Consider the following 19,311-nt stretch of genomic DNA (forward strand, 5'->3'; position numbering starts at 1 on the left):
TCTGTTATGCAGTGTCGAAAATACGTGCAGTAAACAAACAGGTTAACATGTTTAACTAACACTATGATATCTCTATTTAACTACAAGTTAAGATTATGCTTTCAATAGATTTCAGCAAAAACGAGCTAAGGCAGGAATGTAAACACCAGACATCTCTTTTCAATCAAGGTGAACAAAGTCAGATTTGAGAAGTAGAGCATTTGCATCATTGCAGCACCCTCTAATACAGCATCTTGTAGAATGTATTCAAACACGATTAGGTCTGGCTGAAAGATATTGCTTTCTGTCCAGCTACCTCAGGATTACCCATCCCATGTGATGCATGTTTGATCTGTATAGAGTTGCAGGACCAAGATTTCAACTGAGTTGAGTTTTTATTTTCCTGCCTGGCTGTGAGAGTGTTCTCTAAGCCATTGATCTCAAGCGGTTTAGGTTGAAAGTCTCCTTTTCTAATGGATTAGTTATAATAGATCTCTCACATAAATTAAAGCACCATCCTAGTAACTATAGGCCGGTGAGTCTCACTTCTGTTGTGGGCAAAGTCTTAGAGAGAATTGTAAGGGATAGGATTTATGCACATCTGGATAGGAATAATGTGATCAAGGATAGTCAGCATGGTTTTGTGAAGGGCAGGTCGTGCCTCACAAACCTTATTGAATTCTTTGAAAAGGTGACGAAGGAGGTTGATGAGGGGAAAGCGGTAGATGTGGTATATATGGATTTTAGTAAGGCGTTTGATAAGGTTCCCCATGGTAGGCTACTGCAGAGAATACGGAGATATGGCATTGAGGGTGAGTTGGAGGTTTGGATTAGGAATTGGCTGGATGGAAGAAGACAGAGGGTAGTAGTTGATGGCAAAGTTTCTACATGGAGTGCCGTCACTAGCGGTGTTCCGCAAGGATCTGTTTTGGGACCATTGCTGTTTGTCATTTTTATAAATGACCTGGAAGAGGGGTTAGAAGGTTGGGTGAGCAAGTTTGCGGATGATACGAAAGTCGGAGGAGTTGTTGACAGTGAGGAAGGATGTGGCAGGTTACAGCAGGATATAGAGAAGCTGCAGAGCTGGGCAGAAAGGTGGCAAATGGAATTCAATGTAGCTAAGTGTGAGGTGATTCACTTTGGGAAGAATAACAAAAAGATGGGGTACTGGGCTAATGGTCGGATACTTGGTAGTGTGGATGAGCAGAGGGATCTTGGTGTCCATGTACACAGATCTCTGAAAGTTGCCACCCAGGTAAATAGTGCAGTGAGGAAGGCATATGGCGTACTGGCTTTTATTGGTAGAGGAATTGAGTTCCGGAGTCCTGAGGTCATGATGCAGTTGTATAAGACTCTGGTGCGGCCGCATCTGGAATATTGTGTGCAGTTTTGGTCGCCATACTATAGGAAGGATGTGGAGGCACTGGAACGGGTGCAGAGGAGGTTTACCAGGATGTTGCCTGGTATGGAAGGAAGATCGTATGAGGAAAGACTGAGACACTTGGGGCTGTTTTCATTAGAGAAAAGAAGGTTTAGGGGTGACTTGATTTGAGGTGTACAAGATGATTAGGGGGTTAGATAGGGTTGACAGTGTGAACCTTTTCCCGCGTATGGAGTCGGGTATTACAAGGGGGCATAGCTTTAAATTAAGGGGGGGTAGATATAGGACTGAAGTTAGGGGTAGGTTCTTCACTCAGCGAGTCGTAAGTTCATGGAATGCCCTGCCAGTAGCAGTGGTGGACTCTCCCTCTTTATGGGCATTTAAGCGGGCATTGGATAGGTATATGGAGGATAGTGGGTTAGTATAGGTTAGGTGGGCTTGGATCGGCGCAACATCGAGGGCCAAAGGGCCTGTACTGCACTGTATTCTTCTATGTTCTATTCATTCTGTACAAGAAGCAGGATGTACTTGGGTATCAACAAGTTTTAAGGAAAGTAGCAATGCGGGCAAACTTGTATTTAGATTAGATTAGATTAGATTAGATTACTTACAGCGTGGAACCAGGCCCAACAAGTCCACACCGACCCGCCGAAGTGCTCCCACCCAGACCCATTCCCCCATATTTGCCCCTGCACCTAACACTATGGACAATTTAGCATGGCCAATTCACCTAACCTGCACATTTTTGGACTGTGGGAGCACCCGGAGGAAACCCACGCAGACACTGGGAGAATGTGCAAACTCCACATAGTCAGTCGCCTGAGGTGGGAAATAAACCCGGGTCTCTGGTGCTGTGAGGCAGCAGTGCTAACCACTGTGCTGCCCAAAATAATAAATCAAAGAACCGTGGATGTTAGAAGTCTGAAACAGAGTTCTGAAGAAGTGTCACTGGACTCAAACCATTAACTTTGCTCCTCTCCATGGATGCTGCCAGACCTGCTGAGGTTCTCCATAAATTCTCTTCTGTATTTTGGTGGCTGTGTTTTGAGCTTAAGTATGTGGCACTTAAATATTTCGGGAGTTGGTTAGCTCAGTGGGCTGGACAGCTAAAAAGGGATGCCAACAGTGTGGGTTCAATTCCTGTACTGATGTTACCATGGAGGACTTTCCTTCTCAATCTCTCCCTTTGCCTGAGTCATGGTGACCTTCAGGTTAAACCATCGCTGATGTCTCTCTCATGAGAGAGCAGCTATATGGTCTAGTAGGACTATGGCGACTTATAAAGCTGTCCTCTCTTGAACTAGGCTGAGCTCATCTGGCAACCTGACAAAATTCCTGCTGCTCTGTGTGCTCCAACATGCAGCTTGCCTCTGAAGCGACTTGGCAAACCAACCCTGCAATGCATGTGGTGGTTCAACCCCTCTCTCAGCCTCTTGGCTTGTACCGGCCCACTGCTATCCCCTAAAATTTGTATACTCTTGACCACAGTGTCCTGAATGGTCATCTACCCATAATGCCAGCCTTGCTCATTAGCATGCATGTATTATCTTTTAGACCTTCAGGAAAGTTTCTGATGACTTCCAGTGATTTGTGTATCCCCAGTTTGAAAATCAATCCTCTAAGCTTCCTGTATCACATAGATCTTGTAGCGGGCGTACACAGACCATGGAAAACTCATCACCCAGGAATCTTGGTGATATTGACATTGAGCAAAACAATATTTCTTGATGACCAAGGGTAGGACATGATGCTGCCGTAGCAAATCAAATTTCATACCTAACGTTGCTGAAATAGAAGATTTTTGAATCAACTTATAAAGCAAGGTCTTCCCTCATTGCGGATAGGGAGCCTGATCAGTTTAAAATAAGCTTCTTATCTAGATGCAAAGAGAACAAAGAACCTTACAGCACAGGACCAGGCCCTTCAGCCCTCCAAGCCTGCATTGATCCAGATCCTCCATCTAAACCTGCCACCTATTTTCTAAAGATCTCTATCCCTTTGCTCCCTGCCCATTCATGTATCTGTCTAGATACATCTTAAATGATGCTATCATTCTCGCCCTACCATCTCCTCTGGCAACACATTCCAGGCACCCACCACCCTCTGTGTGAAGAATTTTCCATGTATATCTCCCCTAAATGTTTCCCCTCTTACTTGGAACTTGTGACCCCTAGAAATTGAGTCTTCCACTCTGTCTATACCTGTCATGATTTTGTAGGCCTCAATCAGGACCTCCTCAACCACCTCCTTTCCAATGATAATAATCCTAATCTACTCAACCTCTCCTCACTGCTTGCACCCTCCATACCAGGCAACATCCTGGTGAACCTCCCCTGCATCCTCTCCAAAGCATCCACATCCTTTTGGTAATGTACGTAGTATTCCAAATATGGCTAAACCAAAGTCGTTTACCACTGTAACATGAACTGCCAACTCTTGTACTCAATATATCGTCTGATGAAGGCAAGCATGCCATATGCCTTCTTGACCACTCTATTGACCTGCATTGCCACCTTCAGGGAACAATGGACCTGAACACCCAGATCTCTCTGTCCATCAATTTTCCCCAGGACCTTTACATTTACTGTATAGTTCACTCTTGAATTGCATCTTCCAAAATGCATTACTTCACATTTGTCCGGATTGAACTCCATTTGCCATTTCTCTGCCCAACCGCTCCAATCTGTCTATATTCTGCTGTATTCTCTGACACTCCCCTTCACTATCTACTACTCCACCAATTTCTGTGTGATCTGCAAACTTGCTAATGAGGCAACTTCCACCTTCCTCCAAATCATTTGTGTATATCACAAACACCAGTAGTCCTAGCACAGATCTCTATGGGAAACCACTGGTCACAGATCTCCATTTTGAGAAGCTCCCTTCCACTACTACTATCTATCTCCTGTTGCCCAACCAGCTCTCTATCCATCTAGCTAGAACACCCTGGACCCCATGCGACTTCACATTCTTCATTAGCCTGCCATGGGGAACCTTATCGAACGCCTTACTAAAGTCCATGTATATGACATCTACATCCCTTCTTTCATCAATCAACTTTGTCACCTCTTCAAAGAATTCTACTAGATTTGTAAGATAGGACGTTCCCTGCAAAAAAACCATTCTGCCTATCAATGATAAACCCATTTTCTTCCAAATGGGTATATATCCTATCCCATAGTATCTGCTTCTGTAGCTTCATTACCACTGACGTCAGGCTCACAGGTTTGTAATCACCTGAATTATCCCTGCTCCCCTTCTTAAACAAGGGGACAACATTAGCAATTCTCCTGTCCTCTGGGACCTCCCCCATATTCAAGGATGCTGCAAAGATATCTGTTAAAGTCCCAGCTATTTCCTCTCTAACTTCCCTCAGTAACCTGGGATAGGTCCAATCTGGACCTGGGGACTTGTCCACCTTAATGCCTTTTAGAATACACAACACTTCCTCCCTCTTTATGCCGACTTTTGGGGTTTTCCTTAACCTTGCTCGTAAGGATATCTCATGACCCCTTTTAGCCTTCTTAATTCCTCATTTCAGATTGGTCCTACATCTCCAATATTTCCAATATTCTTCCAAAGCTTTATCTGTCTTTAGTCATCTAGACCTTTTTCCTCTTAGCCAGTCTCACAATTTCATCTGTCATCCATGGTTCCCTAATCTTGCCATTTCTATCCTTCCTTTTCACAGAACATATCTCTCCTGAACTCTTTAAAAGCCTCCCACATATCAAATGTGGAATTACCTTTAAACAGCAGCTCCCAATCTACATTCCCCAGCTCCTGCCGAATTTTGGTATAGTTGGCCTTCCCCCAATTTAGCACTCTAATGGAATTGTGATCACTATTCCCTAAGTAATACCCTACTGAAACTTCAACCACCTGGCCGGGTTCATTTCCCAACACCAGGTCCAGTATGGCCCCTTCCCGTGTTGGACTATTTACATACTGCTCTAGAAAATCCTCCTGGATGCTCCTTACAAATTCTGTTCCATCCAGACCTCTAACACTAAGTGAATCCCAGTCAATGTTAGGAAAATTAAAATCTCATATCACCACCGCCCTGTTGCTCCTACATCTTTCTATGATCTCACTACATATTTGTACCTTTATTTCACGTTCATTGTGGGAGCCCCAACATTGTTACTGCACCCTTCCTATTTCTAAACTCTGCCCATATTGCCTCACTGCTCAAGTCTTCCATAGTGCCCTCCTTCAGCGCAGCTGTGATATCTTCTTTGACCAACTCCTCCACCCCTTTTACCTCCCTCTCTATCCCACCTGAGACATTGATATTCTGGGATATTTAGTTGCCAATCATACCTTTCCCTCAACCAAGTGATAGCCGTAACCTCATACTCCCAGATACTAATCTAGGCCCTAAGTTCATCTGCCTTACCTACTATACTTCTTGCATTAAAAAAAATGTACCTCAGACCACCAGTCCCTTTGTGTTCATCCTCCATTTCCTGCCTACTCTTCCTGTCAAGCAGTACATATTTTTGCTTTGACATGAAGTTCATTCTCTGTGCAATATGTGAGATGCATTGTTTGTGGAATATTTCCAGCATTTGACTGATTTGTTTCCAAAGCGCAGTTCTGTTCTACCAGGTAGTACTACCAGTTTGACTGCTCATGAACCATTGGAGACCACTGTGATAGGTTCTTACTTACTCTATGCCCGTTTGCTCAGTCCTTGGCATCTAGGGTGGTTCAAGGGAAAAGGGTGAACAATTGTGGTAGGAGATTAACTATTTAGAGGAACAGAGATTGTAGATGTGACTCCAGGATGGTATGTTGTTACCTAGTGCCAGAGTCAAGTATATCACTGAGAGGCAGAAATCATTCTTTTTAAGGAGGATGAACAGCTAGAGGTTATGATCCGAAAACAGAAATCACTGGAAAATCTCAGCAGGTCTGACAGCACCTGTGGAGAGAAATCAGAGTTAACATGTCAGGTCCAGTGACCCTTCTTCAGAACTGATGGTAGCTTGGAAAGGGATTTTTATTTCAGAAGATGGAGTGAGGAGAGGGGGCAGAGTAAGCATTAGGTGGAGGTAGAGCCCAAAGAGAGAGAAAAACAGTTGGACAGACAAAGGAATAGTTAAAGGAGAAAGTGTGGACTGCAGTCACTGAAGATCAGAGTCAAAAAGTGTGGCACTGGAAAAGCACTGCCGTTAAGGCAGCATCTAAGGGGTAGGAGAGTCAATGTTTCAAGCATAAGCTCTTCATCAGGAGTGGTTAAAGGCCAGTCTGGGGGAATGAATAGCCATTAATGGAGACAATTAGTGAGTGACAATAGGTAGTGTGTGCTGGCAGTCCATGTGGTGCCAAGGCCTGGTGTATGGGGTTGAGGGAAGTTTGGGGAAAGCCATTAAATTGTTGAACTCAGTATTAAGTCCAGAAGGCTGCAGAGTTCCTAAGTGTAAAATGAGGTGCTGTTCTTCCAGTTTGCGTTGAACTTCTGCAAGTCAGAGACAGAGATGTTGGTCACGTAACACTGGTGTGTTTAAGTGACAAGCAACTGGAAGCTCAGGGTCTGTCTGTCAGGGTCATTGTACTGATGATCAAGATAGTCTGATGGTCATTGTCTGGCATGGAAAGAATATACTGCCAACACTATAGGAGTTCCAGGCAGATAGGCACGATACTCCTTTACTCTCTCGCTAGTCATGTTGCGGCTGTACAGTTCATTGATTAGTCCACTGTTGGAATATTGCATGCAATTCTGATCTTCCTATCGGAAAGATGTGAAACTTGAAAGGGTTCAGAAAAGATTTACAAGGATGTTGCCAGGGTTGGAGGATTTGAGCTTTAGGGAGAGGCTGAACAGGCTGGGCTGTTTTCCCTGGAGCGTCGTAGGCGGAGGGGTGATCTTATGCAAGTTTACAAAATTGAGGGGCAAATAGGGTAAGGAGGCAAAGTCTTTTCTCTGGGGTCAGGGAGTCCAGAACTTGAGGGCATAGGTTTAGAGTGAGAAGGGAAAGATATGAAAGAGACCTAAGGGTGGTACATGTATGGAATGAGCTGCCAGAGGATGTGGTGGAGGCTGGTACAATTGCAACATTTAATAGGCATTTGGATGGGTATATGAATAGGAAGGGTTTGGAGGGATATGGGCCAGGTGCTGGTAGGTGGGTTGGGATTGGGTTGGGATATCTGGTCGGCATGGACAAGTTGGACCAAAGGGGCTGTTTCCATTCTTACATCTCTATGACTCTGGTTTCCTGGTTAGGATCTTGTGAGAGGTCATTTTTTTCTCAGAGAAATGCGACCAGGGGCACCTCATGTGGTAAATGTTACTTGCCACTTTTCAAGCCTGAATATTTTCCAAGGCTTGTTGTACTTGATCATGGACTGCATCAGTATCCGAGGAGTTGTGAATAGTGCCGAACATTATACAATCATGGTTGAATATTCTGAATTATGATGGGAAGTGTGTCCTTGATGAAACAGCTGAAGATGGTTGGGCCTAGGATAGTACCCTGAGGAACTCCTGCAGAGGTAAGAGAGCTGAGATGACTGACGTCCAACAACCACAACAATCTTTGTATTTTCAAGAAATGACTCCAGTCATTTGAGAGTTTGCCCGATGCTCAGCAGTTTTGCTTGGGCTCCTTATATTACATTTGTTGAAAAGTGTAGTGCTGGAAAAGCACAGCATGTCAGGCTTATGCCCGAAATGTTGACTCTGCTCCTCGGATGCTGCCTGACCTGCTGTGCTTTACCAGCACTGCACTTTTTGACTGATCTCTAGCATCTACAGTCCTCACTTTTCCCTTATGTTACACTTGGTCAAATGTGAGGAAAGTGAGTACTGCAGATGCTGGAGGTCAGAGTCGAAGATTGTGGTCTTGGTAAAGCATAGCCGGTCAGGTAGCATCCGAGGAGCAGGAGAATCGAGCATAAGCCCTTCATTAGGAATGAGGCTTGTGGCCCAAGGGGGCTGAGAGATGTGGGATGGGGTGGGATTGGGGGTAAGGTAGCTGGAAATGTGATTGGTCAATGAAGGTGGGGGTGAAGGTGATAGGTCGGAGAGGAGGGTGGAGCAGATAGGTAGGAAGGAAGATGGACAGATAGAACCATTCAAGTGGGGGGTGCTGAGTTGGAATGTTGGATCCGGGATATGGTAGTGGGATGGGTAGGGAATGAAGAAACTGGTGAAATCCACATTGGTCCCGAGTGGTTGGAGGGTCCCATGGCGATCCAACCACATGGGTTCAATGTCGATTTCACCAGTTTCCTCATTCCCTCTCCCCCACCTTATCCCAGACCCAAACTTCCAACTCAGACTATCCTCTTGAACTGTCCTACCTGTCTATCTTCCTTCCCACCTATCTACTCCACCCTCCTCTCTGACCTATCACCTTCACCCCCACCTTCATTGACCTATCACATTTCCAGCTACCTTACCCCCAACCCTACCCCTCTCCCATTTATCTCTCAGCTCCTTTGGGCCACCATCCACATTCCTGATGAAGGGTTATGTTCGAAACATCGATTCTCCTGCTCCTCGGATGCTGCCTGACCGGCTGTGCTAGGTCAAATGTGGCCTTCAAATTAAGGCTATCACTCTTATTTCACCTCTGGAATTCAGCTCTTTTGTCCATTTTTGAAGGCTGTAATGAGGTCAGGAGCTGAGTGTCCCTGGTGGAATCCAAAATTAGTCACCAGGTTATTGCTAGGTAAGTACTGCTTGATAGCATTGTCGATGACACCTTCTATTATTTTACTAATGATCAAGAATAGAGTGGTAAATGGCTGGGTTGGATTGGATTTATCTTGTGTACATAGCATATCTGGGCAATTTTTCATGGCAGATAGATGCCCATGTCGTAGCTGTACTGGAACAGCTTGCCTACGAGTGCAGCAAGTTCTGGAGCACAAATACTCAGTACTATTGCTGAAAAGTTGTCAGGGCCCATAACCTTTGCGGTATCTGGTACCTCCATTGGAATGAATTGAATTGGCTGAATATCGACATCTGTGATGCTGGAGACCTCTGGGGGAGTCTGTAATGGATCAGACATTTGACACCTTTGGGTTAAGATTGTTGCAAATGCTTCAGCCCTATCTTTTGCATTGATGTATTGAGCTATTCCATCATTGAGGATTGGAAGGAGTCCAGTGTTTCCTTGAGGATATTTTGGTTATGACGAGAAATGAAAAAGATTATGACCTAAAATTGAAGAAAGGCAAATGTGAATTTTAAAAAATCTTTCATTGAATATTTATGTCATTGATGCGAAGGGACCACACAAGTCACCCTCAAATGTAAAAGCCACAACTGAGGCAATCTGCATGTAAAAATGTAATCAGCTGTGACCATTTTTGGGCTGGCTTAATTAATTTAGCAGTTGCATAATTAATTATGCCAAACAAGAGTTAGAAATGGGAAAATCATTGTGAAAGAGCCTTTACACGAACCAAAGAGGCATTGTTGACCCAAAGATTTGGTTACAACTAGCATGTGATACCCCATCATATGGAGTGTGAGCTGTTGTTCCTTACAGGGTACCCATTGTTGAAGAGAAGCCAATAGATTTTGCATCAAGATCATTTGCACACATAGAGAAAGAAGCTCTAGGAATCATTTTTGGCATTAGGCGTTTCGACCAATACCTGTAATGCCGGAAATTTATCCTGCTATCAGATGAAAGACCATTAACCACAATGTTTGGACCTGATAAAGGATACCTTCTCTCGCAGTGAGCCATATGCAGAGATTGGTATTATTGCTATCAGCTTGCACTTACATAATTCAGTATCAGCAATGCAACTTTGATGCGAATGCTGATGAGCTCTCTAGACATTAGTCCTGACGTAGACATTTTCTGCTTCAATGTAGAGAACATTCAAGTAATGGCAGATAAATTAAGAAGTACACTGGAAATGAGCCAGTATTATCATGCGAAGATCATAGGAACAAATCCAGAATGAAAGCCATAAGTTACATGAAAGCTAGAACTGTCTATTCATAGAACATAGAACATAGAAAAATACAGCGCCGTACAGGCCCTTTGGCCCTCGATGTTGCGCCGATCCAAGCCCACCTAACCTACACTAGCCCACTATCCTCCATATGCCTATCCAATGCCCGTTTAAATGCCCATAACGAGGGAGAGTCCACCACTGCTACTGGCAGGGCATTCCATGAACTCACGACTCGCTGAGTAAAGAATCTACCCCTAACATCTGTCCTATACCTACCACCCCTTAATTTAAAGCTATACCCCCTCATAATAGCTGACTCCATACGTGGAAAAAGGTTCTCATGGTCAACCCTATCTAAACCCCTAATCATCTTGTACACCTCTATCAAGTCACCCCAAACTTTCTTTTCTCCAATGAAAACAGCCCCAAGTGCCTTAGTCTTTCCTCATACGATCTTCATTCATGTGTCTTATGAGGGTTAACATTCCACCAAAGCAAAGGAAATATGTGCTAAATCAACAATACGATGATCACTGTGGCAATGTCAGAATGAAGAAGATGGCTAGAAGCTATTTTTAATTACAGTTATGCAACCTACCTCATGCGAGGCATAACACCCATTAAATTGGCCAGAAAGACCTTGGCAAAAAATACATGTTGACTACGCTGACCTTTTCAAGGGTGAATGTTTTGTGAAGTGGTTAACACACATGCTAAATGGCCTGAAGCTAGTGTCATGAACACAATATCTTCAGAGAAAACCATTCAAAGATAGAGGGAGATATTTGTGAGGTTTGGCTATCCAAAATACTTGTCAGTGTTTCAACATATCCGATCAACTCATTGTCACAACCAGGAAAGGTTTGTTCAGACAATAAAGCATTCCTTAACGGTAACTCAAGAACACTGATCACTATCCAAAAGACAGAGTTAATTTTTATTAACCTATCAGAACACAACCAACTTGACAACTCAGACTTTTCCAGCATTGCTCACAATCAAGCATCAACTGCATGCAGCATTTGAGTTGCTGAGAACACCTATGACCAAGACGTTGTTGAAAGGAAATAACAGAAACAAGGTTTTCTAGAACAGACGAGGCCAAATGACATTTTTCCAAAAGGGTCAAGAAGTGTGATGGAGAGAAATTATACCACTGGTGAGAAGTGGATACCAGCCATCATTATTGCAGAGATTGGACTAGTTTCCTACACCATGGAAACAAGAGATGGTATAGTATGGAGAAGATGTGCCAGGGTCCGCATTAATTGAAGATCTACAAATGACTGTGCCGAATGAGACCTGGGTTTATCTTGCGGATAGAACAGTATTTGGAGCATCAGAGGGAGACAGTACCATATGTTGTGCAAAGCTCTGACCATTTAGTCATCTCTGGGTAGATGATGTTTCCAGTACACCTAAAATGCTAGAGGTTAAATCTTACCAAAAAATAATTAGTTGCTGAGGTGTACTGACAGCCATACAGGAATTGATTTTCTCTGAAACACTTTGTATATAAATATTATAAATGTTTTCATTAGGTAAGGAGGAGGGATGTTGTGGAAGTATGGTGGATTGCCAGTTTGAGTCTGATACGTCACATGATGATGCCATCAGTCATTTTGACCGGGAAACAGTTCTCTCTAATCTTGCTGCCATAGAGTACACAGCTCCTTAGTAAGCTTCTGCTGTTTTCATGTTGAAACTGAACACTTGCCAATCAGTGATTGCAGTTTGCAGACTGATGCCTGGGATGGCAGGGCTGCCCTAGGAGCAGAGTCACAGAGTCATAGAGATGTACAGCATGGAAACACCCCCTTCGATCCAACCCATCCATGCCGACCAGATATCCCAACCTAATCTAGTTCCACCTGCCAGCACCCAGCCCATAATCCCTCCAAATCCTTCCTATTCATTTACCCATCCAAATGTCTTTTAAATTTTGCAATTGTACCAGCCTCCACCATTTCCTCTGGCAGCTCATTCCATACATGTACCACCCTCTGTGTGAAAAAGTTGCCCCTTAGGTCTCTTTTATATCTTTCCCCTCTCACCCTAAACCTATGCCCTCTAATTCTAGACTCTCCGAGCCCAAGGAAAAGACTTTGTCTACTTATCCTATCCATACCTCTCTCATAATTTTGTAAACTTCTATAAGGTCACCCCTCAGCCTCCAACGCTCCAGGGAAAAAAGCACCAGCCTGTTCAGCCTTTCCCAATAGCTCAAATCCTCCAACCCTGGCAACATCTTTGTAATCTTTTCTGAACCCTGTTGAATTTCACGGGGCGACACAATGGCAGAGTGGTTAGCACTGCTGCCTCACAGCGCCAGAAACCTGGGTTCAAATCCTGCCTCAGGCAACTGTCTGTGTGGAGTTTGCACATTCTCCCCGTGTCTGTGTGGGTTTCCTCCGGGTGCCCCGGTTTCCTCCCACAGTCCAAAATTGTGCAGGTTAGGTGAATTGGCCATGCTAAATTGCCCGTAGTGTTAGGTGAAGGGGTAAATGTAGGGGAATGGGTCTGGGTGGGTTGCTCTTCGGAGGGTTGGTGTGGACCTGTTGGGCCGAAGGGCCTGTTTCTACACTGTAAGTAATCTAATCTAATCTAATCTTTCCGATAGGAAGGAGACCAGAATTGCATGCAGTATTCCAACAGTGGCCTAACTAATGTTCTGTACAGCCGCATCATGACCTCCCAACTCCTATACTCAATACTCTGACCAATAAAAGAAAGCATACCAAAAGCCTTCTTCACTATCCTATCTACCTGCGATTCCACTTTCAAGGAGCTATGAACTTGTACACCAAGGTCTCTTTGTTCAGCAACACGCCATAGGACCTTATCATTAAGTGTATAAGTTCTGCTAAGATTTGCTTTCCCAAACTGCAGCACCTCACATTTATCGGAATTAAACTCCATCTGCCACTTGTCAGCCCATTGGCCCATCTGGTCAAGATCCTGTTGTAATCTGAGGTAACCTTCTTTGTTGTCCACTACACTTCCAATTTTGGTGTCATCTGCAAACTTACTAACTGTACCACTTATGCTCGCATCCAAATCATTTATGTAAATGACAAAAAGTAGAGGGCCCAGCACCGATCCTTGTGGCACTCCACTGGTCACTGGCCTCCAGTGAAAAACAAACCTCGACCACCACCCTCTGTCTTCTACCTTTGAGCCAGTTCTGTATCCAAATGGCTAGTTCTCCCTGTATTCATGAGATCTAACCTTGCTAATCAGTCTCCCATGGGGAACCTTGTCGAATGTCTTACTGAAGTTCATATAGATCACATCTACCGCTCTGTCCTCATCAGTCTTCTTTGTTACTTCAAAAAACTCAATCAAGTTTGTGAGACATGATTTCCCATGCACAAAACCATGTTGACTATCCCTAATAAGTCCTTGCCTTTCGAAATACATGTACACTCTGTCCCTCAGGATTCCCTCCAACAACCTACCCACCACCGATGTCACGCTCACTGGTCTATAGTTCCCTGGCTTGTCCTTACCACCCTTCTTAAACAGTGGCGCCATGTTAGCCAACCTCCAGTCTTCCAGCACCTCACCTGTGACTATCGATGATCCAAATACCTCAGCAAGAGGCCCAGCAATCACTTCTCCAGCTTCCCGCAGAGTTCTAGGGTACACCTGATCAGGTCCTGGGGATTTATCCGCCTTTATGCGTTTCAAGACATCCAGCACTTCCTCCTCTGTAATATGGACATTTTGCAAGGTGTCACCACCTACATTCTATATCTTCCATATCCTTTTCCACAGTTAATACTGATGCAAAATACTCATTTGTATCTCCCCCATTTTCTGTGGCTCCACACAAAGGCTGCCTTGCTGATCTTTGAGAGTCTCTATTCTCTCCCTGGTTACCCTTTTGCCATTAATGTATTTGTAAAAACCCTTTGGATTCTCCTTGACTCTATTTGCCAAAGCTATCTCATGTCCCCTTTTTGCCCTCCTGATTTTCCTCTTAAGTATACTCCTACTGTCTTTATACTCCTCTAAGGATTCACTCGATCTATCTTTTCCTTCTTTTTCTTAACCAAATCCACAATTTCTTTAGTCAACCAGTAATCCCTATACCTACCAGCCTTTCCTTTCAACCTAACAGGAATACACTTTCTCTGGATTCTGGTTCTCTCATTTCTGAAGGCTTCCCATTTGCCAGCCGTCCATTTACCTTCGAACATCTGCCTCCAATCAGCTTTTGAAAGTTCTTGCCTAATACCGTCAAATTTGGCCTTTCTCCAATTTAGAACTTCAACTTTTAGATCTGGTCTATCCTTTTCAATCACTATTTAAATCGAATAGAATTATGGTCACTAGCCCCAAAGTGCTCCCCCACTGACACCTCAGTCACCTGCCCTGCCTTATTTCCTAAGAGTAGGTCAAGTTTTGCACCTTCTCTAGTAGGTACATCCACATACTGAATCAGAAAATTTTCTGGTACACACTTAACAAATTCCTCTCCATCTAAACCCTTAACACTATGGCAGTCCCAGTCTATGTTTGGAAAGTTAAAATCCCCTAACATAACCACCTGATTATTCTTACAGATAGCTGAGATCTCCTTACGTTTGTTTCTCAATTTCCCTTTTACTATTAGGGGGCTATAATACAGTTCCAATAAGGTGATCATCCCTTTCTTATTTCTCAGTTCTGTCCAGATAACATCCCTGGATGTATTTCCAGGAATATTCTCCCTCAGCACAGCTGTAATGTTATCCCTGATCAAAAACGCCACTCCCCCTTCTCTCTTGCCTCCTTTTCTATCTTTCCTATAGCATTTGTATCCTGGAATATTAAGCTGCCAGTCTTGCCCATCCCTGAGCCATGTTTCTGTGATTGCTATGATATTCCAGTCCCATGTTCCTAACCATGCCCTGGGTTCATCTGCCTTCCCTGTTAGGCCCCTTGCATTGAAATAAATGCAGTTTAATTTATTAGTCCTACCTTGTCCCTGCCTGCCCTGACTGACTGACTGTTTCACTCGTTTCTGTTCTCAAATGTACCAGTCTCAGATTGACCTCTTTTCTTACTATCTCCCTGGGTCCCACCTCCCCCACCTTACTCGTTTAAGTCCTCCCGAGCAGCCCTTGCAAATTTCCCTGCCAGTATATTAGTCCCCTTCTAATTTAGATGCAATCTGTCCTTGTACAGGTCACTTCTACCCCAAAAGAGATTTCCAATGATCCAAAAATGTGAATCCTTCTCCCATACACGCTCCTCAGCCATGCATTCATCTGCTCTATCCTCCTATTCTTGCCCTCACTAGCTCGTAGCACCAGGAGTAATCCAATATTACTACTCTTAAGGACCTCCTTTTTAAATTCCTGCCTAACTCTCTGTAATCTCCTTTCAGAATCTCAACCTTTTCCCTTCCAACATATACAATGATCTCTTGCTGGCCCCTCTCCCCCTTGAGAACATTCTGCACCCTCTCTGAGACATCCTTGATCCTGGCACCAGGAAAGCAACACACCATTCTGATTTTTCGCTGCTGGCCACAGAAACGCCTGTCTGTACCCCTCTGACTAGAAAATTCCCTAACACAATTGATCTCTTGGAACCCGACGTATCCTTCGTTGCATTAGAGCCAGTCTCAATACCAGAAACTTGGCTGTTTGTGCTACGTTCCCCTAAGAATCCATCACCCCCTACATTTTCCAAATCCGCACACTTGTTTGAAATGGGTAGAGCAACAGAAGACTCCTGCACTAGCTGTCTACCTCTCTTACCTTTCCTCGAGTTCACCCATCTATGTGACTGTATCTGAGACTTTCCCTCCTTCCTATAACTGCCATCCATCATATACTGTTGCTGTTCCAAATTCCTTATTGATTCTAACTGTGTCTCCACTCGATCCATTCGATCTGATAAGATTTGCAAGCAACAGCATTTATTGCAGATATAATCCGCAGTAACCCTTAAACTCTCTTTAAACTCCCACCTTGGATTTCGGCTGCAGGGCCCATATTCACTAGATTTTAGAAGAACAAAAGGCGATCTCATTGAATAATATAAAATTCTTACCGTGCTCAAGGGGCTAGATTGAAGAAGGATTTTTTTCTTTGTTTTGGTGGTCTAGAACGAGGAATAGAGTCTCAGGATAAAGGGTAGGCAATTTAGGAGTAAGGTGAAGAAGAATTTATATATTTAGGTGAATCTTTGGAATTCTGTTCCCCATTGGGCCAAGATTGATGGATTTCTAAATGTTGAAGACATTAAGGGATATGCAGATAGTGTTGGAAAATGATGTTAAGGTAGAAGATCATCAATGTTCTGGTTGAATGTTAGAACCAGCCCAAGAGCCCAAACGGCCCAGTTTTGTTCCTATTTCTTATCTTTCTATGATATTAGGGAAGGAATTCCCAGATTATGAACCAGCAACAATGTAGGAACATTGGAACATATTCAGGAACATATACAGGAACGTGTTTAACTTAGGGAGGTGGAAAATTGAATATGATACTGTTCCATTGTTGCTGCTATTCTTGACTTTTCATTGGTATAGATAGCAGGTATGGACTGTGTGGCAATCCAACTTGGCAAGTCATAGTAAGGCATCCTGTAAGTTGTATAATCTTGTAGTACACATTGTATTTATTATTGAAATGGGGATTGATTGGCTCAGTTGATTGGATGAATGGTTTGTGATGCAGATTGATGCCGATGACATCAACTGAAGTTACCATGAAGGATTTTCATTTTCAACCACTGGTTTTGCCTGAGGGGTGGTGACCCTCCGATTGAGCCACCACCAGTTGTCTCTTTCCAATGAGATGGCAGCATGATCCAGTCGGACTATGGTGACTTTACCATACTTGCTTACTAATGTACTTCTTGAATTTTTAAAACCAATTTTTTCAGCCCAAAAGTCATTGAGTTGACTTGTCATGATTCATAGTCACAACATGGTTTCTCATTCATAATTCTCTCACTTCAATAATTTAAATGAAGTAGCTTATCGAATCAGTACAATGCAGAAAGAGGCCATTTGGCCCACTGAATCTGTACTGACCCTCTGACAAGAGTCCCATCCAGACCAAACATCCATCCTATCCCTGTAACCCTGCATTTAGCATGGCCAATCTATTTAACCTGCGCACCTTTGGATCTACGCAGACAGTCACCTCAGGCTGGAATTGAATGTGAATTCCTGGTGCTGTGAGGCTGCAGTGCTAATCACTGAGCCACCGTGCCACCTGATATAAATCTATTTGTGTACTAATATTCATTTTCATTAGTTATGAATTTACAATAAAATTGAATCCTTAATGTTTTCAGCATTATACTTTGGTTTGGCCATTTTTGGCCTTTGATCCATGAAATATTAGGATTGACTTTTACACAAGTAGCATGAAAAATTACATTTTGTTTTGAGCCAAAATTCATGTGATCAACTTTTGCGTGATATCGAATTTTACATGAGTAAATGTGTTCAATAACAGGGGAACCTATACTACTACTTCCTGGAAGGTTGAACTTCGCAAGTGTTGCTGTAGTAACTTTAGTAGTCCAGGTGAATGGTGAGCATTCTATCACACTCAAGGCTGAGATAATTGGCATTCAAGAACCACACCCATTTCCCTTTGTGCCAGGTATGACTCCAGCCCACTGTACCTAACCATTTTGTAGATGCTAAAAATGCTCCAAATCTATTCCATTCAGCACAGTACTAATGAAAACATACAATGGAGCATGTGTTTCTTGTGAAAATACTATATTTCCCTAAGGTTTGTACTCCTATCAATACTGTCACAGTTAGATTTGTCTGTGACAAGTAGAATGGTTAGCATGATGTCAAACAGATTATTCCCTTGTGTTGGTTCCCTTGCCTTTTATATTGGTCAATCTGCCAGCTTTGACTTTCAGTACTGAATAGACTCAGTCATTGTTGACACGGAAATTATATTTTGGATTGGGAATTTTGTTCAATGGCATTCTACGGTTCGTGTTTCCTCCAAGAGTGTTCAAAATGGAAAAGCACTGACTCTTTAGCTGAGCAAGAGTGGTAAGTTGTAAACAGCACGAGAAATATTAGTAGGAATTGAAGATTTACCATTTCAACTTCCAACTTTGGCACTTGTCATTGATTAGATTAGATTCTCTACAGTGTTGAAACAGGCCCTTCGGCCCAACAGGTCCCACACCGACCCTCCCAAAACCATTTCCCTCAGACTAATCCACCTAATGCTATGGGCAATTTAGTATGGCCAATTCACCTGGCCTGCACATCTTTGGATTGTGGGAGGAAACCGGAGCGCCCGGAGGAAACCCATGCAGACACAGGGAGGCTGCACAAACTCCACACAGTCGCCCGAGGCTGGAATTGAATCTGGGACCCTGGTGCTGTGAGGCAGCAGTGCTAACCACTGAACCACTGTGCCGAGTCATTGATATGAGGACTTGCCAGCATTGACTTGACTAGATTTACATTTATTGTGTCTTGATTCAAAGTCAATCTAAAATCAATGGAACATGAAAACAGGTAGCTAATCTTATTTTGTCAGTTCTTTATGGTGTGGATTAGGATAAAATTACCCCCTAATTGAGAAGAAAAAGCTGTTGAATGGAAAGTGCTAGAAAAATATTCCATTAAGGTATCTAACTGATCTATTTCAGAAATAAGGCACATTGCAAATAATAAGACTACACAGTCTAAATTCAACTCACTCTCCTCCAGTTCTGACTAAAATATCAAGATCAAGCTTTGGCTTTGAGCATTCTGCTGAGATCAATGCCAATTTGATCAATACATGTAATCACTGGTTCGCTGTGCAATTATTTAAAAATATTGTTCCAGCATTTTTGTTTTAGATATTAGGAATGCCAGTCTCTGAAGTGGAGTAAAAGTAGTCACAAAAATTTTTTAAAGTATTTTGAATACTTTGTGGGAACCCAGTGATCAGATTGTGCAATCATAGGGTGATACATTCTCGCAAAAATAAATCTATTGTGGGTCATGTAGCATGAAAATTTTTAGCACTGGGAAAGCACTCCAT

The 19,311-nt window shown here is 43.2% G+C and overlaps 1 protein-coding gene across 4 annotated transcripts in view; it reads left to right on the top strand.

Annotated features, from left to right (window-relative positions):
* LOC122549216 (zinc finger protein 407) overlaps positions 1-19,311 on the top strand; it is a 525,130-nt gene that overhangs the window by 211,400 nt on the left and 294,419 nt on the right. The gene's annotated exons all lie outside the window — the stretch shown is intronic.

The sequence above is a fragment of the Chiloscyllium plagiosum genome, unplaced genomic scaffold, assembly GCF_037043375.1.
Source record: "Chiloscyllium plagiosum isolate Xiang-an unplaced genomic scaffold, Cpla_swu_hap1 HiC_scaffold_4, whole genome shotgun sequence".
NCBI lineage: Eukaryota > Metazoa > Chordata > Chondrichthyes > Orectolobiformes > Hemiscylliidae > Chiloscyllium > Chiloscyllium plagiosum.